Below are 18,800 nucleotides of genomic sequence, written 5' to 3'. Positions count from 1 at the left end.
CAGGACAGAATGGACATTTAGGAGCTCTGCAGCCTCAGTCCCTCTGGGCTGAAGGATGTACGTGCCTGTCGAGAGATTCTCATTGGATCTCTCGTCCCACTGCAGGAGGGATGTGATTCATCCTCAGGAGTGGTGGCAGTTTTTGAGGTTAATTGTGTTTAATTGAATCTAACTCTGTATTTCCAGATAAACCATGTAATATGTTCACTTGAATTTGCTATCAACCTTCTACTTTCTGGATTTAAAAAGCCAAAGAAATTGCATGAAAGTCCTGCATTGTAATTACTGCTGGCATTTAATAGAGTAAGGAAATTCAAATCCTATTCAAAGATAAGTTTTTCTTTTCTTTTCTTTTCTTTTCTTTTCTTTTCTTTTCTTTTCTTTTCTTTTCTTTTCTTTTCTTTTCTTTTCTTTTCTTTTCTTTTCTTTTCTTTTCTTTTCTTTTCTTTTCTTTTCTTTTCTTTTCTTTTCTTTTCTTTTCTTTTCTTCAGAAACTTGGCCATAATGTGTGTGTGTATATATATATATATATATATATATATATATATATAAATTTAACACATAGCAGAAATAGAAGAACTTGAAGACTTTATTACTGGTATATTTTTTGTTTTTAGACGTAAAAGAAGCTTATGGGGAACATGAAGACATGATACTAAAATATATCATATGAGTTTAGGCACATAAAATTAGACAAAAGATGGAGTTTTCTTTTAAAAGAACCTTGACTTTGAAAAAAGGGAAAGCACAGAGCTATATTATCTATATGAATATGTATATGCATTCATGCACTCATACATATGAATTACTTCTATCTTCCCCAGTAACTACATTTTTATGAATTGCTACCATGGAAGCTAGTGGTAAATTTCCCATCAATTTTAATGGCAGTGGAGTCAGACCCTGGCTATATTTTGCCACAAATATTTTCCAACTTCATGCATTAGGATTGGGGATATATGTTTAGAGTGAATTATTTCTGCATTATCATAGCCTCAAAACTTCATTTAGCATTATCTCAAAGCATTTGATAACTGTTATCACTGCTACTTCGTTTGAAGCTGTAAGAAATAGGTTTTCAAAGGATGAAGTCAGTGTGACTCCAAACACTTGCAGCTGCCTGCCTGCTCCACACAAACAGGTCCACCTGCATGTGACAAGTAACTGCTTGCTTGCACAGCTGAAGGCCGCAGAATAGGAATCACTTGCATCTTCCTTTGTGTGTGACAAGAAAACATTTATCAATGTTTAGAGAAACAGTAAACCTCGGGCAAATTCTGATGGAAGTTTATACTGCAGTAGTTTTGGAAAAGAAGTCTATTTTACTATAAATACAGCTACAAAAAGGAAACTACCAATTAAAAAAGGCAGCCCGAGATGTATGCCCTCTCTGTTACTGCAAGTACTCTATACTGGTCTAACCATTTTCTGTCCATTTCCTTGTATTCTTCACATCATATTCACAGAATGAAGTCTCATATTATGTTCAACATCTATAGCAGAGGTGTTAAAGTGGGAAAAAGTTTGTTTTCTGTAAGCAGTTGGCAGTGTTTAATGTACTTCATTTCACAGTTTCCCTGTATGGTAAAAAAAATAATCGTATTTTCTTTGCATTAAATGAGAGATTATTAAAATTAGAATTTTTAAATACAAAATTGTAAAATTTATTAGAGGAATTTGTGCATGTATAGGAACTGTTTTTCTTGCATAATATTCTTTCTTAATTTCCCCTCCTTCCCCCCAATAGATGCATGTTGCCTCAGTACATGCAAAATACTGTATTTATACACATTGCCCTGGCCTCATCATCACCTGCTGATGTTTGCAGGTTGTGTTTTGTCTGTGGCAATATAGGGAGGTAGGGTGTAGGCACAGGCTGTATTTTGCCAACACCTGCTGATATGGCTGGGCAAAACAGATGTGCTTTGGTGAAAAGTAACTTTTCCAGGTTTGTTGATTCTTTCCCAGCTATGTCAGCTGGTCTAATAAAATACATTCTCTCTGCCTACAAACTTTGCCTCACTTGGAACACATTTGTCACTCACAACTCAGTGTTTGATAAAGGGAAGTCCCAGCAGTGCGCGTTAATTTGCAGCAAAGGGCAGTGTTTTGACTCTCTGAGCCTGCCTTATGTCATGTTATTAGATTGATAATAATAAGGATATATTAAAAGTCACTGTGCCAGATATCAGAAGGAAAATTTTCTAGGGATTAGAATTTAAATAGAAACTGACAAGCTGCCATAGACTTTGTAAGAATAAAAATCAAATTTTTAACATCCATCAATATAGTTTGACTACAATGAGGAGAAAATGGACTTCAAGCTATTTATCAATAATTAGGTTTACTGAGCAGAAGAGTAATGCAAGGCCACTCAAAGTAACTATAAGTACTTTCTTATTGAGACCTGTGATTTTATTTTATTTTATTTTATTTTATTTTATTTTATTTTATTTTATTTTATTTTATTTTATTTTATTTTATTTTATTTTATTTTATTTTATTTTATTTTATTTTATTTTATTGTGGCTTTTACAGCACCTACCTTGAAGGAACCATTCTTTAGCTGCAGCACAAATTACAAGAAATTTACATTTGCAGGTTGTTGCATGGTAGAGATAGAATTCCTTTTTTTTTTTTTTAATCAACAGGTTAACATTATCCCTTTCAAAAATTGCATTGTTGGTAGTTACATACCAAGAAAGTTTTATTACTGTTTCCCAATCTTGTTGGTAGTTGAATTAATTCATCAACAGTGTGCTTATGTACTCTTTTGAATTATAAAATGTTACATTTATTTCCATGTGGAACAGAAAAAATGATAGATTTTATTTTCCAATTTTGCAAATGGTTATAGAATGTTGCTGCCAAAAGTACTTATGATCACAGTGGAAGAATAACTTTTGAAAAGAAAGCGGAATTTAACAAAAGGTTGAATCTGGAGAGTTTTGTTGTGATTCTAGAATGTCATTAATCAACCAGAAGACAGAAGCCAAAATAGAAATTAGAGCTATAATTGAAAACATAAAAATTGTAGGGAAAGTTCCCAGGGCTTATGTAGAGGTAGAATCAAATCTGGAATTCTCCCTTTACTTGAATACTTGCTCAACATGTATTCAAAAATAAAAATATTCTTCTGCCCTAAAAGAGAGGAAATAAAATAACTACAGCAACAAAAATCCACCAAAGGCCATAGCAACAACAGCCCACAAACTGAAGCCCTTCAGTGTGAGTGGTGATATTTCTCAAAAAAAGGTTGCTGTTCTCTGGCAGAAACTCGAGTATATTGTGCCAATGCTCCAAACTACGGCTTGTTTTCTGAATGGAAAGGTTAAAAAGCATACCTTTTTGGGGTGAACCTTCTGTTGCATCTCTTAACTAGACAAAGGTTGTTTGTAACATAAACAAGAAGCAGCTATCCTTCTGTCCTGTTCTGTGTAGCAGGAGAAAGGTTTGTGATGTGAAGGGGTGTTTACATGATTTGTTTACTCTTGCTCTGACTTCTAGTGTAATTACCGAAAGAGCAACAGTGCACAGGGAGGAAAAAAAAAAAAAAAAACAAGCTGGTTTTCATTTGTAGCTGATGCATTTCTAAAAATAGTTTTCTAATGTGCACATATGGTTAGAAAATGATGAAGAAATAAAGCCAAAACCAACCTGGTGCTCTTCAGCACTGCAGGAAAACTGGCTGTTGTTTGGGAATCGCAAAGGTCCTTTTTGCAACATTAGCAGAGCAGGGCAGTGAGGAGAGAAGGAAAGACTTGGAAGGAATGGGAAGATTTGGGAAATTGGTTGGAGAGGTCAGTGTGTGTCAGGCAGGGTGTCCCCTTCTCCCTTTCTCTGTACACAGCCTGCTGCAGCCTGTCCTGTTCCTGAGAACTTCTTCCTTCCTGTCTGCTGCATCTCACCTGGCAGCAGCTAGCACAAGCCTGTGAACTGTAGTCAGCTTTCTGCTGTAGCAGATGGAGACAGGATACCACGAATGACCTCTTCCTACAGACTCCATTCTTCTGTGCAAGTAGGGAGTGAATGCCCAAAGCCAGCGTCCATCTCACCCAGCACACGCAAAGGCAGCTGACTGCCCTGTACCAACAGAGCCTGACAGCCCTGTCCCTGTGGCTTCTTTACACTTGGAAAAGTTTGCAAATATATTAATTTAAATACTCACAAGTGTTAACTATGTATTTGATTTCTAAAACAAATTAGAGCCCTGCCAAAAAAAATTTGGTGGCATTTAGCTGTGGTTCTGTATGTGCAAGAAAACCTGTCTCTTTATATAAACATAGTTCTATCCCCAAGAAATGGAAACAAAAACACTGAAACTGGCTTGGGCTTTGGAATATTTTTAATTCCTCTCTTGTCCTTTGAACTACCGCAATTAAGAGGCAGACCTTGGCTTAGTGGGTTTTTTTGTTTGTTTTATTATTATTATTATATATATATATTTATTATTCAATTAGTGGGTTTTGCTGGCTATAGTTTCCTAAAATTTTATCTGCTCCTGCCATAAATGTAAACACTTTGTCTTCTGTCCTAGACATGAATGCTTTATAGAGGTGTTACATGAAAAGGTGCATAAAATTTGATATCAGCATAAAGTCCTTGCCAGTGGCTTCTTCAGTCAACGCAGTGTACTTTCTATAATATTTTTACAGGAATATGTATATTACTCATTCCTGCACAAGCATGTTCTAAAATAAATAAATAAATAAAAATAACATTCTATAACTTGGTGCCAAAAATAACTATGATTGTCAAAGAAGGATGAAGATCGTGGCTCCATGATTAATTCATTTATCCATCCTGCACAGCAGTTTGTGGCATGCCCTGATTTTGGAGCAGCTGGATTAACTTTTGCCAGTATATGTGAAGGCACACACTATTTTTTCTACTCACAAATCCTATTTATTTTCATAGTATGGAGTTGTAAGCTAACAGTTTTTTTCTCTTTTCTCTCTCTTTTTTTTTTTTTTTTGTTTAAATGGACAATATTAAGCTCTTAATTTTACTTTTTGCTACCTGATATCCCTATCTAATGTAAAATCACAGAAAAAATGCAAAATAGCTATTGTTGGCAGAATATAATCATGGAAACTAGTATATCGACCAAGAACATGAACCTGAGTTAATTTACCCAGTCTTAACCAGGCAGGATGCAATACTGTGACTTTCACAGAGCTTTTTACCTACGACACACAGCCCACTCTTCAGTGCTTGGATATTTGATTTGAAACACCTGTCCTACCTAAAGAGACCAGATGTTCCAACCAACTATAAACTTCTATTTCATATTAGAGTAAAATAAATTGCTGTAAGAACTCAGAGCTATTTGGGGAGCCAAGTCATTTACTTTATATTTATCTGAAAATAGGAAAATGTTGGTCTTAAAACAGAAGTAGGTAGTTGTACTGGCATTGACCAGCTAAATATGCCTGACTTAACATACTTGTAACTTTTAGAGGCAGAAGTTGATGGAAACAATTAGAGCATTTTTACTACCACACAATAGAACTTGCTGCAAAAATCCTCAAGATGTCTATAAAGTTGGCTGCTGCATTTATATATTGTCCTTTGCTGCTGGATGGAGACTAGCTCAAACCTGAAGCCAGCTGCTGATCAGCAAGGCTGCTTATTTCAGATACAGTCTAAGCTATACACACCTTCTAGTTTTGGAGCCAAACGAGCAGTTAGCTGAGATGTCTCTGCTTGTAACCTACAATAATGATGTGTATGTTCTCAAAAAGAATCTTGAGCTGATCCTAAAGGTTTTCACTCAGGTCTGCCTTGAGGAAGAAAATACTAAGTTTACTCCAGTGGCTTATTTAGTGGCAGCTAAATAAACAAACTTAAAGTTTTGTTGAACAGCAATTTTTCAATAACATAGAAGAAATATAAACCTGTGAATATGCATTCAGAAATGTAAAACACTATAAAGAAGTGAGAGATATCAACATACAAATGCCTTGTTGTTTTGAAGTCTGGTTCTTTTTTATATTAGTCCATTAGCACTGTTGCAAACATAAAAAGTATTCACACCAGCCTGGTTAATTCATCTTTCTATAGTCAAAGGCATCAAGTAATTGTAAAATGAAAGATTTTATATATTTTGTTGCACCTTATTTAATTTACATGGGCAGTTAGACATAGCAGTGTGTGAGAAAGCTGCCTTCTTTTAGAATAGTTTCTTAGGAGGGAACACTGTTGCATAAATTGTCAGCAGTTGAGGCAGCCATGGATGAAATGGCCTTTCTTATTAAATGTCACAAGATTTAATGTCACAGTATAATTGGGATGGAAGGATAATTGAGCTAAGCTCAACACGTCTTTTTCTGCTAACACGTTATTAATCCGTAGGAGTGTTAAAATATGTTTTATAAAGGCCCTATTCACTTGAAAATTGTTGGCTCAGACAAAAAAAAAAAAATCTACTTTTTATTGCAGAGCTCATGAACAACAATTTTGGATTTCCTTCACAGAGTATTTAACTTGTAACTAAAGTTACAGCAGGATGGAGCACAATAAAGAATTAGGCATGTATTCACGAAACACATAGCTTTAAAGATTTTTATTTTTTTTTTAACAGCAAAAACCTACAGCCAGCACCCAAACACCATAACGTTCAGGCAGTGAGAACTGTTTTCAGTTTGAAATCCTATTGCTGAGCCCTCATTTGAGAATTTTCTTCAAGTAACTTGACTTGATTTATCAGAAAAAAATATTGATATAATAATTTCATATAGAGTTATTAGTTTAATATAACTAGCCAAGTGGCTAAGGAAGGCCTTTCTCCCTTCAAAGAACAATATATGACATTGAACACACCATTGTATCTTGAAATTTTGTTATTTTTCCATTAAGTAAAATACAACAGCAGTAGAGAGCTTTTGCAGACATTATTAAGTTTCTCATGGTTTCCTTTTGAAAAGTAATACAATTTTTTTGTTATGATGAGGGTTATATATTTATGCTATTTCTGGTGAAGAAGTTATTCACATGAGAAAGGTGGCCAAAAGTCTGAATGAGTACTCCCGGTGTATCTAAAGTGAAATTCTAATTTTATATATATATATTATATATATAGATTTGTCCCACATAATTTTCAGCTGCTTTCCATCTGGAAGATGTAAAATGAGTAAATGAGACTATTAATACACACACACAGGATATACTGTAAGTGTAGAGCTCCATCTCTACATTTTCAGGTGAAGACATTCTGGTTTTTGTTACACAAATTTTCTACAGTTGTTACCACCAAGAAGAAACTAGAAAGAAAATCAAAAAAATAAAATAAAATCCTGTTATTCTTTTTTCCTGTTTCTCAGTTGGAAAAGCGTTGGGAAACAGTTATAGCACGTTTCTCTAGTACTTTCTGTCAGCTTATTTCCAAATGGAAAACAGTTATTGTATTTGTCACCTTTTAAAATAAAATTGTCTTTTCTTTCTGGGAGCATTCTTACCAAAGAGTGATTTTCCAACAGAAATGCTACAATTTGTACACTAAAAAGTCAGAAATGTTTCTAACCATAAATATAAATATATATATATGTAATGAAATTATATCCTCTAGACAAAAGACTACCTTCACAGAAAAATTAAGATGAGTGCCACTTTGCTGTGCTTTAGACGGCTACAAAGTCTGCATGAAATGAGGTTCAGAGATGTGATTGTTTGCTTCATCGGTATGAATTTATGAAATTTTATATAGCCCATAACTTGAAGTACTTCAGAAGCTAAATCTTTATAAATGTTCTGGAAAATGAAGTCTTACAATTTAAGAGTACTGACTTTAACTTTAAATATAAAATAGAAGAATGTCATGCAAGCAGTATATGCTCTGTCTTCTCTCTCAAATAAACAAAATAAAGAATGCTTATAATAATCAATCAAAGTAATAATGGACAGTGGAAACGTTGTGAAAATGGTTAGAAATTGGTGTAAACTTATGGAATTTCCAGGCATTTTTGCTCAAGATATATATTTTTTAGTCATTTCTTTCTCATTTAGCTTAATAACACTGTGTCATGTGCTTTGACTACTGAACATAATGCTTTTATGCTGTGCTGGTGATGGAGTACTGGAACTCTATCCTGGAAAGGCTGTGGGGTCTCCTTCTTGGGAGATCTTCAGAAGCCATCAGGGCAACCTGCTCTGGGTGGCCTTGCTTGAGCAGGGATTGGACCAGGTGCCTCCAGAGGCCCTTTCCGGCCTCAACCCTTCTGTGATTCTGTGAATCAACTACACAGAATCGGTGGTTAGTTGTCTGCTTAAGACAGAATCAATATAGTTCTACAAGAACACTTTTTAATTATCTCCTTCCTTATGGTAAACAAACAATTGTGTTCTGCATAATTTATCACATTACCTTAATCTATATTCAAGCTTTGAGTTTACACAATGTCGCAGTTGTGCAGAATGGCTGAAATAGGTTGCAGAGAATGTCAGAATAGTGCCCTGTTTAAATTAGTCATGGTAGAAAAATATGAAAATATAGGTGTTTTTAATAGTATGTGGGGCATGTGTTTCACATGAAGAACTTCTTCTTTCAAAATAAACTGTTAATATTAAAGGACTTCCTTTCTAATTTGTGCTTCCAAGAGGAAGCAATCAATGACCACCAGCCAGTTTGGCAGCACTTTCTTCTGAACCTTTTCTTTATATAGTACCACTTCAAATGTGTTCAGGCCCCCAAGGATGTGGGATGCTAGGCAGAACAGATTGTTACGAGACTTGTACAACAAAAAGTGATGTGTTATTCTGTTGAACTACAGCGTGGCCTCCCCATCTGTCAGTGTAGTAAGCTCAACTCAGTTGTTCATAGGCTGACGTAACTGAGTGCTGCCAAACTTATTCTTAAATTATGCTGATTTAAAGGTGGTGATCCTGAGAAATGCAACATTTAAGAGGAACTCTGTCTTATTGAGTTGCCAGAGGGTAACCCAGAGCTTACACATTCTGTGTCTAGGTTGCCTAGTCCTACTAAAACTAGCTGAGGGAAAATCTCAGATATAGCATTGTAATGTAAGTAGATCACTCTGTATGTAATGCAAGTAGTTCACTCTGAAATTTTGCACAGCTGAAATTCAGAACTGTAATTGTCTACAATAGAGCCATATGGCAAACTTGGGTGTTTCCAGGCACTAATAAATTACTGTGCAGTTCTCCTCCTGGTATTTGCAACCTAGCCTTAAAGAAGATAAAGAACTTTGCTTCAAATAAACTAAAAAATATTGAAGATCAGCTCTTCTATTAGTGTTGGTCAAAAACATTCTTTAAAACTTTGAGAATTAGTCTGTTCTCAAACATATTCATCTCCTGAGTTGAAAAAAAAATATTTTATTTTGTTTTGTTTTGTTTTGTTTTGTTTTATTTTTTAGTAATTTGTTCGAGGGTTGCTGTTTGCTTGCTTCTTTTGTAAAGGAAATCAGTTTGGGGCCAGCTTGTCTCCTTGTGAATTCAAGAGGAAGACCCCTCATCAAAGTCAAATCCAAATGAATTACAAACAAGGTTTTTGTGGATTTTGTCATTGTTGATATTATTTTTTTTAAGCTCAGAACAATATGAATACTTCATACAAATTGCTTGTACTGAAGTATGGTGAGGGAGGAGGTCAAGATGCATTTGTGCATAGGCAAGGAAAAGGTGGCAAAATGTCTCAGCAGAAGCTGTTTTATGAAATAAGGAAGACCAAGTGAGAGCTGCTCTCAGAATTAAATTAATGTTAATAAAGCTCCCTCTCTAGCATGAAAACAAACAAACAAACAAACAAACAACTTTTTATTCTGTAGGTTTTTTATCACTACTGGTAGTCTTACTAATCATGAGATAAAGTCTACTCTTTATAGAAACAATTTATAACTAGCTTAGGCATATCAAGTAGACTTACCAAAGTAGACAAAAAGCTCTGACAAAAAATACTTATTGAAAGTTGCTTTAATTCTGCATTTGGGACTTCAGTTTTGTTTTGTTGTTTTGTTTTATTTTATGTTGACATAACTGCAGTTGCCTGAGAACTTTTCCCGGGAAGGGAAATAAACTAAATTAATACTAAATTCTGCATTATTTTAAAGGTTTTAAGTGGTCTTCATCAGATTCCCAATTTTGAAGTACCACCTCTAGCTTTTTCTCTAAGTTACTTTGGGAATGAGATATGAAAATAGAAAATAATTCACCTTAAAAAGCTTATTAAAGGATGATTTTCATTTGGAAATAATTAAGATCAATTTATCTCTGAAAATCTTATTTAAATTTCACAGAAACTACAAAGTCTGGGGAATTTCTGGTGGGAGAACCCATCGGGAATTCAGACAAGGGATCCTATGAATCTGACTTGCACTCAGTGAAATCCGTAATGCTGCAGGGTAATTCTTCAGGTTTATGAAAACAGATCTTCTTGAGAAAACCTTTGCACTGGAATATTCCCAAACAGCTCCGTTCATAATGTTTTCCAAGATATCTGGGCATAGGTTACATAATGCACATAGGCATAAGCAATATTTCTGGCAAAAAAATGGGCAAAACACAACTGTTCTCTTCAGTCCAAACTTTTGAATACTAGCTATCCAGTTAAGTCTGGACAAAGGATGACAAAGCAGTCCTTAAGTTTCCAGGATGAATGAATTCAAGTCTTACTTTCCTGGTACTGACAGTGCTCCAAGACTGGTTAGTCCTTTCTTGCCAAAACTGTTAGTTTCAGAGAAATGTAAGCAAAATGAGGGATCAAACAGAATAAGCAATTTCTGGAATTACTATGTCATTTGGTTATATGTAATGCATAAGCATATATGGAGTAATGGATAAGCAGTCTTTCATTGCGAGACATACCCATCAGTGTTAGGCGCAAAGAAATAGTTCTAGCCATAACATCAAGTCAGAGTGCCAACTGCAATAAAAGTCAGGTCTGCAACTGCTTGTCAAGGAAATGCTCTGACCAACACTCAGGAAAACTTAAAGTGTGTGTGTGTTTTGAGTCAGTGTTCTCCTAGGCTAAAAGCACAAAATTTAATTTCACTCCTCGGGAGACTGAATTGCAAGTGCAGAGAGTAATTAACCATTACCAACTGATGTATGTTATAGTGCTGGAGAGGAAACTGCACAGAGTATAGAACAATTATCTCCTGCTATTAAAGCTCTGAGGAGCTTTTCCCTTCTTATTAAACATAAGTTATAGAAGGTAAGAGGGATGAGGCAGAAAAGGCAACTGCCTGAAATCCATGTACCTGATAAGCATAGCAATGATGTGAACACAGAAGCTCTGGTATAGACCCCTCCAGGAAACTTCTTAGCATAACTGTGAAGTCTTTACTGCTGTGAAATAATAGCAAAGACTGATGAGCCTTCTATGGAAAATTGTTGCTAGACTCTTCTTTGAGTTTATTTTCTTGTATGTAAAGCAGGTGTACAAAAGAGTGATTTTTTAACAAAAACTGTGTAGCCAAAAACAACCCTACTTCTCCTGAGATTCAGGAATGAATCATAAAGTGCAAGAGCATACATAGCAGCAGTAGAAAGTTTTTTATCTCCTCCATTAATCAGATTAAAGTCTGTAGCACTACAGACATAACATTCACATAAAATTATTAAATAAACAGAATTTTCCAAAACTCTGAAAAGTCAGCTGTGAGGAAAGCTAAAAGATGATCTTCATCTCTGATATTAAATATAATCTTCTTGAGCACAGTACAGCATGTTGGGGAAATTTATTCCTGCTTCACTCTGTAACAATACAAATAGTTTCCTGAACAGAGACACCACAATACACAACATCCCCTGAAAAGATGGCCTATCTAATGTTTTGGTGAGAGCTGTTCCAGCAGGTGTTTTGTCTGAATTTACAAAACATACCTTGGTTGCATTCTAACAAAAGCATGTTTACACGGTCTGTTTCTCCTTTCAGCTTATAGTTTATGTTCTGCTTGGTTCTGCTTGGTTCTTCATAGTTAGAGTTGCTACTCATAGTAAAGAGGAATAAAGAAAAAAAAATCTTCAAAGCAGCCAACAGCTGGGTCTCAGCTTCTAAATTCTTACGTGTGTGTTCTGATAAGCCTTATACTATTGAATGTATGCACATTTCAATTATCTTATGACCCAAGGCATAGTAAAACTGCTGGGTTCTTGTGAACTAGAAAGGCATGCAGAAGCTGGAATCTACAGCCAAAGAACAACAGCTAATGAGGCTCTGATGTTCCCTCTTCTGCCCAGACTTCCTGGCTTCCCATTCCCTGGAGTTTTCTTAGAGGAAATGTCTAGTTTGCTAGGTGTTTTGTTAAATACTACATTCTGAAAACAGTAATTGAAGAATTCCCAACGTGGATTTTGTGGCACACTTCTCTGTTAAAAATGACTTGTACCCAAAATAACTGAGCTAATTAAGAAAGCGTTCCTATACACCTTTGCTCAGATAATCTAAGTCTTTGAAATGTCTCTGTCTAGCATTTGAGACTGTATGAGGAAAGGGTGGCAAGGAAGAAGTAAATTCTACTCACAACAACTGTGAGACCATCAGGTTTGAGTTGCGTCTAATGAATCCTAATCAAAAGACTGCTGATCATCAATAGAATCACTTAAAAATAACTTAAGGCTTTGATGACTCAGTAATATAGGCTTCCTAAATATTCCCCCCACTATCTCATATGCACACAGTCCAATCCCCCAGATACCTTTATTGCAGTCACAAGAAAAACTCCACATTTAACATGGAGAACTACATATAATCCCAGTTTCACATCACAATACTGCACACAGAGCATTGCGACAGTTAACGACTAGGCAGAATAAGAAGTCTGAACTTCAGTCCATAAGTACTGATGCTAAGCAAGCACAAGAACCTGAATTTTCAAATTGCAAGGTGTAGTAATAACACCTCTCTCTTCAGAGATGCCACTGAAGCCACACGACTACAGAGGAGGTATCTTCCACACCACTGACAACCAATTAGTGTGCTCTCACTGAAAGCAAATAGAGGTTGCTCTTTCTTGCTATACATTTCTGAGGGTCACCATGTGGAAGTAATTGAATTGATTTAAGAAGCTTCTAAATGCTTCATACACATAATGGTAATATTGTGCTGCAGAAACTGAGGATACTGCCATTTCTTAGGATCTTAACTTAAATTTAAGCCAGCTTGAGATCCTTTCCTTGAGAATGTGAATAATATCTAGTCTTCTCAGGTGCTGAGTAACCCCTGCTTTTACTAACTTACAGTAACATTACCTTTACGTACACATACAGAAAGAAACCTATTATTGACTTTGTGGTTTATTGTTTAATTTTGCTGTATTGTAGCTGAATGGAATTGAGTACAGAGTGCATGTAAAAAGGTGTCTCTTCCAGGGAAGGCTGAATATCATTGTGTTGTGGCTTATCCCGGCAGGCAGTTAAGCACCACACAGCTGTTCTCTCGCTCCCCCCACCACAGAGGCATAGGGGAGACAATTGGAAAAAAAAAAAAGGGGGGGGGGGGTAAGAACTTGTGGCTTGAGATAAAGACAGTTTAATAGGACAGTAAAGGAAGGGATAATAATAGTAATAATGATAACAATAATGATAAAAGAATATACAAAGCAAGTGAAGCACAATGCAATTGCTCACCAGCTGCCGACTGATGCCCAGCCAGACCCCGAGCAGCAGCCTCCCCAGCCAACTCCCCCAGTTTTACTGTTCAGCACAACATCACATGGTGTGGGATGTCCCTTTAGCCAGTCTGGGCCACCTGTCCTGGTTGTGTCCCCTCCCAGCTCCTGGTGCACCCAGTCCTTGGCTGTGAGTGAGCATTGTTCTGCAACAACTAAAACATCAGCGTGTTACCAACATTACTCTCATCCTAAATCCAAAATGCAGCACCATACCAGCTACTAGGAAGAGAATTAACTCTATCCCAGCCAGGACCCATTGTGGCTTCAAGACATTGAGCAGCACAGTGTACTTTACCATAGCTGATAAAAAATTACCCAGAATATCATAGAAGGAATGAGAAGGGGGGATTTGGGGGAAAAGGAAAAGGTCAATATTTAAGCATTCACAAAATAAAGAAGAAAAATCTTCATTTTTTTCTTGTAAAAGAAATTCTCTAATCATAAAATGAGAAGCCCTTGATCAATAAATTTAGTTCTGAAGATAGGAAATATATTGTAAGATTTTTTGTTGCCATTATCAAGCCTGAGAATTACTGGGGAGTGAAACTGATTTGTCTGAATAAGAGATTAGAACTGGATCTAGAGGATTGAAATGCCTGAATTTTTGTCCTACTATAGAAAGATTAAAGGTTTATTAGATTAGATCAAAGAATATGAGAATGGAATTGCATTTGTTGAAGTCTGTTGTCCTTTTGTACCAGTTTTCTGACATTCATGCTGTATTCTTTGATCTCTTTAATAATGTTTTTTAATGTCATAATTGTGAATTTATTAAATATCTTATCATTTTTTGAGTTTATTTTCCAAATACATATTTTTAAATGAAAAGAAATGTTAAGAAAAACAAACATTCTAAAATAACACCTCATATACACTTAGCCCAAATTTACCTTGGGAATTGCAAAGCTGGTTATTTCTTATATTTAGTCCCAGCTTACTCTGCACTTGGTTTCAACATGGTCTATACAACACCTGCCACAGTAGAATAAATGCTAATTAGGGCCTTTAGGTGCTAGTATACAACATATAACTAATAATAGTATTATGAAACTGTAAGAAGAAATATTTTTGAACAGATGGTCTAAAAGCCATGATTAGAATAATTCAAGAAGGTTTATATATTTCTAGATAATCATCCAAACTTCTGAATTATGATTTTTCCAGTGACATGAATAAGCACATCTTTTGAGGTTCTTCTATCACCAGCGGTAATTTTCTGCTTTTGCAAACTTGCACGAACTAATCAAATAGAAATAAGAAAGGTCTTGCTCCTGTTCTCATTGACTTCATTTGGAGTCTGGCATTGACTTGGAAAGGATCATTACTGAATGGAAAATGAATACATTAAATAGACTGTACAATCAGCTACAGTTTTGACTTGAAATTTCCTTGGAATTTTCACTGTCATTTTTATTGTTAACTTTTTCCTTAACCTATTGCTAAAACAATTCAGTGCTTCATGGGATAGATTCTTATCTTACCTTGTTCTACGCTTGGGTAACTTAATTGTCTGGAAGAATATTACAAGACCGAATCACTAGAATTTTCTGTATTTGAAAGATTCATCAAGTAATTTGTGTAAGTAAAATTAAATTAGAAAAATATTCAAAATTATCAGTAAGTTTAAAGAGCATATTCAAATAAAAGACAAAACAGAACAAATGTTTATTTGGAGTAGCCTCATAGAAATTGTGTTCTCTGACTGCATCAAAGAATTGAACTGAGAGTCCTAAGCAGAAGCACTTACGCAAGTGAAATCAGCATCTCCTATGCTAATTGAGAAGTTAACTTTCTAAAGCTCTTCTTCCACATTGTTCCCAGATCCTGACTCCCAGATCCATTGACTCAGATCCTGACAATGTAGACGTCAATGATAGAAGTGCAGTGACTTCCCCAGGGCCAGAATTTTTATTACTATATTTATATTTTAAATATTTATCTTATAAGCATGCCAACTTCTGAGCCTCCTGGCATCTCTGTTGACTTAAAATTTGCTCTGGTAAGCTTAATGTCACAGAAACCATTATACTCTTTTTAGTCTCACATATTGAACTGCATGCACTATTTTGTCCTAATTCTGTTCAGATAATATGTTTTCAACAGACTTTATCATTGTTTATTTTACACCACCCTTTTCTCTCCCGTGTTTGCTTGTCCATGTCACTCCTTGGTTCCTTCTCCCTTTCTGTTGCTGTGGTTGTTTGTGGTTGGTTGGTTGGTGTGTATGTGTATCAATTTTCCCCCTGTCTAATGGAAGTTATTTACTGGGGAATTGGGCAAAGACGTACATACTTCTCAGTGACTCTCTGAAGTTAGTATTTTGATTAATTCCTCTTTATTGATGAATTCCCCTCCTCTCTTCCTGTAACTCTGGAGATGTTCAGATGAGACAGTTACTGTGTTATATCTGCAGCCCAGTCCAGCTGTAAGCAGGAGACTTGTAATTGGATGTCTGTGCTACATGTCATACCAACTTGGTGCTTGATACGGAGGAAATTAAACCTTCTTTTCATCCCTTAACTCTTGCATCTTGCCCATCAAAAATTGGGAGAACAGCAATGCAACTGGCATTCAAAATCGTCTTTACCAGTAAAGACCAAAAATCTCTATACTTTAAAAGAAATTATAACTCACAAGTGACTATTTTTGTTATGACCATAAAAATTCCAATTCTCCAGATAAACACACATGTAATTAGAATGATTACCATACAACAATAAACCACTGGTACTATTATAAGACCATAAACTGTTATTCAATATACTATAAAATTTGAAATCTAATTGAAAGTGCTAGTTTAGCATAATTCCCAGAAGCCATCATTCTTTAATATTGTGAAATGAATGAGGATTTTGTGGAGCTATTAATTGTTACTGACAAGCAATAACCACTGGAATGAAGCTCCAATTATCAGCAGTAATTAATCACATTTACTGTCATCTGTGATGTCAAAAAAAATCAATAATATTCTAAACAGCAAAAAGGAATTTATATCTCATGTTTTAACTCATTTCATGTAAATCAGATGGTCCTTTCATGGGCTAGCAAGGAATTACAAAAGTGCTATTTTCATTCTATGAACAATGTTCAGTCTTGTAATTTTTCCAATTTAAAAATGCTCTCCTACTTTATTCTGTTTTGATGGAGCCTTAGATACCTTGGAGGTTTATACAGTTAAGTACAATTTATAATATCATTTGTTACTAGCACGATGTTATTGCAGACACATGGCGTTAAAAATTAGAAATTATAAAGATCATCTGAGCATGTAGTTCACTAGCCTGTTCCAGGAAAGTACTTAATGGTACTTTAAGCGAGCAAGACTGAGCAGGAGATGAAGTGTTCTTGGAGATGAAGGTGTACATAAGGTTGATAGAACCTTCACTGGTGGTACCTGAGCATTCATATAGAAGGAACTCAACTCAGAAAGCACACCTCATTCTATACCTTAAATCTTGTCCTGTTGTTTGCTTCAAATAATACATATATATATATATATATATATATATATATATATATATAATTTTCTTATTATTATTTTTAGGAACCTCCACAGTACATTAAAACATACATATACATCTTTGAGAACAAAAGGATAGAAAACATTTCAGTACCTTCAATAGTGATCTGATGGCCCAAATGTGCAGTGTAGACATCACACTTAAAAAGCCATGTTTTCAAAATGGAATCTGCTAACTGTACTGCTGAAAATTCCTGATAGTACAAATTGTATTGTTGGACCACAGGGGCATATCATGATCCTTATTCTCAAATGATGTTATGTTTTTTTTCTGGAGCACAGCAAATCCAGGTCATGTTGAGTGATCAGGATTTGAGATGTAGCCAGTCATTTACCTTAAGAGACTATCAGCTAGCAATTGATGGCATAAAAAGACTCAAGTTTAGAATAGCATGAAAACAACAGTCTAGAATCTGTTGTGAATAAGTTCATTTAGAAAGAGCAGTGAAATCCTAAACAAATTGTCCATTATACTGTGTTGTTCACTTATGGTTTCATCCACTTCTCACAATCCATCAAAGATACAAGTCCTCTAACATGAATCAGCAGAGCAGGAACAACATCTGTTCATAATGTACTGCAAATATCCAGCAGAGCATCTTTTTGGAAGAAGCATATGAGGATTTGACAGTTGAATACATATCAAAAGTAACCCTAAAATAGATATAGAGATAGATCTTGGGCACCTCCTAAAAACAAGGCAGATGCAAGATGCAGTCTTTCCAAGTTTTCAAGTAAAGGCGTAGTTATGAATTTCACTATATGAGTGCCCCTGGAAGTAAAATTTAGAGGTTGACTATACTAACGATTGTATTATTCCAGTTTATATAACCAGCGTTCATTTTTTTTTTTTTAAATACTGCATTGTCACCAAGACCTGGGGGCATAGCTGACAGCACAGTTTTATAAAGTGTAATATACTACTTAAACAGGTCATGTCTTTAAGATTCTGTCCTCTCCAAAATTCTCTTAAGACTTTTTCACCATTCATCCCTTGTTTTTTTAAGAACTGTGGTTAGATAAAAATACTTGTGGTTTCCCTGCTGAATGTAATTCAACATTCTTCCTCTGAAGCATAGCAAATTTTTGGCCTGTCGGCATTTTCTTAAACTAATTGAAGACTTTGAAAGTGTACACATGTAATATAATCAACATTATACTGTAACACTGTCATGATCAATTAATCAAAAAATAAATAAATTTAACTGGTTAAATGAATTGAACCAGCAGAAAAAAGTTTGCATATTATGAGAAAACTTTGGAATGTAATTCTTTTCTTGAGTTGAATGCTTCCATTTATTAATGGAAAAGAAAACTCTCCCAGTTATTAATTTTTGATGTTTTCCTGAGTTTTCAACGTGGAACTTAATAGTCAGTTGGTTTATTAAAAAATAATAGCAGTAGTAATTACTCTTTTATGGTAAGATTTTAAGTTGAAGAACTCATATTTACTTTCCATTTCTGATATTTAATTAAATATTTCTATTTTTTTCAGAAGAAATTACTAAGTATTTCAAAAAAGTTATTTTTCCGTTACCATCTTAAAACTCCTACGCTGAAAATTTATCATGAAATAACACATTCATTTATGCGTGTTGTCAAGGTAACAGAGATTATCAGAATAACAGAAATAAAAGTATTTTAAATTC

General features: G+C 35.0%; 1 protein-coding gene and 1 long non-coding RNA gene across 7 annotated transcripts in view; one reads left to right on the top strand and one right to left on the bottom strand.

The window, feature by feature from the left end:
• B3GALT1 (beta-1,3-galactosyltransferase 1) overlaps positions 1-18,800 on the bottom strand; it is a 201,775-nt gene that overhangs the window by 91,501 nt on the left and 91,474 nt on the right. The window contains exon 3 of one of the 6 annotated variants that reach the window (XR_011097907.1): positions 7,083-8,235. The exons of the other annotated variants lie outside the window; for them this stretch is intronic. The gene's annotated coding sequence lies outside the window, so the exon portion shown is untranslated. Of the gene's footprint in view, positions 1-7,082; positions 8,236-18,800 lie in introns of those variants that run through there. 6 annotated transcript variants of the gene reach the window in all.
• LOC137858696 (uncharacterized) overlaps positions 1-18,800 on the top strand; it is a 133,467-nt gene that overhangs the window by 54,553 nt on the left and 60,114 nt on the right. The window lies entirely within an intron of this gene.

This window comes from Anas acuta, chromosome 6 (genome assembly GCF_963932015.1).
Source record: "Anas acuta chromosome 6, bAnaAcu1.1, whole genome shotgun sequence".
Classification (NCBI taxonomy): Eukaryota; Metazoa; Chordata; class Aves; order Anseriformes; family Anatidae; genus Anas; species Anas acuta.
The sequence above is the reverse complement of the archived record's forward strand: the minus strand, read 5'-3'. Positions and strand labels throughout refer to the sequence as shown.